The sequence below is a fragment of the Poecilia formosa genome, unplaced genomic scaffold (genome assembly GCF_000485575.1).
Source record: "Poecilia formosa unplaced genomic scaffold, Poecilia_formosa-5.1.2 Scaffold139, whole genome shotgun sequence".
Classification (NCBI taxonomy): domain Eukaryota; kingdom Metazoa; phylum Chordata; class Actinopteri; order Cyprinodontiformes; family Poeciliidae; genus Poecilia; species Poecilia formosa.
In genome coordinates this window covers 169,598-171,139 of record NW_006800078.1, presented here as the reverse complement: position 1 = coordinate 171,139, position 1,542 = coordinate 169,598, and positions in this window count along the sequence as shown.

The window sequence follows — 1,542 nt, the reverse complement described above, 5'->3', positions numbered from 1 at the left end:
AACAGGGGTGCATCCTCAATATATATTGAGTTGCAGCTGGGCATCATTTTACATATATTACAAGGTCAGATTTGTTCAAAATGGATACAGCTGATAACACATAGCTGAAAAGATATGTATTATTATAAACAGAATTTACAGTTCTTGGTCACTACAGCTGCAAGTCGGGTTGACATCACAGCGATACAAACAACGAAAACCTAACATGCATTGGTTTTGGACAGCCAAACAGTCTGTAAAAGCTATGAAATTGATTGAAGCATTTCTGCAGATATCGATGATTATAGAAACATAATCACAGTAAAAGATCTGGATTTTCATGCTTTTTTTTCCCTCTTTCCATTTTCTACATTTTGTAGAAATCCATCCATTTTCCCACCACAACTGAACAAAAGTCTGCCACTGACTGTGTAAGAACAATGAAAGAAAAACAAGTCTAATTTCTCTACATGATCGCCGCACACATGCCAACTTAAACTTTATGAAGAAACTAAGCTCTTATGACTTAGACATGTACTATTTTTTGCGGTTAAGTTAAGATGATAAGCAAGCTTGCTAACCTGCATGCCAAACTTAGCTTAACACTTCTGTTAAAATCTAAAGCCAGCATTCTACCCCAAGCACAAGAAACTCTTTCAAGTTTAAAGCCTGTACTTCAAACTGAGATGGCACACATTTGTTCTGCTCTCAAATGCCTCACATCATTAGTCTATTTAGAACGATCATCACTAACCGCCAAGCTAAATATAATTGACTAAATATAATTAAACTGACCTTGCAAACAAACCTTATATTAAGGTTAATGAAGAGAAAAATCAACTTTAATTTATAGAATGTCAAGCACTCTCGATTTCTCCAGCACATTATCCCACCACATTAGAAGCTCATTGACGCTATTGGAGTTCAGATTAATTGCACTAATTGAGTTATCTTACATAAGCTGTTATTTTTTTTCCATGACACATTTGATTCTGTGTTCAGATCCAAGTGTTTGTCTCATTTTTGCATTTTTAGAAACTTTTCAAAATGACATTGAACTTTGTTTAATGAGTATGTTTTTTTTGCAATTTATATTTCTTTTACAACACCTCGAAGCTAAAAAGTACCAAAATAACCACAACCGAGTTTACTCCGTAAGCATTCCCCGTTATCCTTGTCCCCATGCGACTCCTGCTTCGTATCTTTCTTGTTGGAGAAAGTGTTTCTTGAGATAAACAACCACTTTGTGCCACCCACAGGTACCCATCCTTATCATTGGTCAGCAAGGCACTCTGCCCACTCAAACCACCTACCGCTGCCGCCCTTCTCCTCAAACCTCTGACCCCCCCAATCCCACTCCTTCGCATCCCGTCCCACTCTTGTCAAACACCATGCTGATTTCATCTCGCCTTATAACTGGATCCACCTCTCTGTTGTTCTCCTATTCCTCTAATCACCACATCTCTCCTTTAGCCAGTGATAAAACGTATCCGCCACAGAGAGAGGAAGGGAGAGAGAGAGAGAGAGAAACAGAGAGGGAGAGAGAGAGAGAGAGAGAGAGAG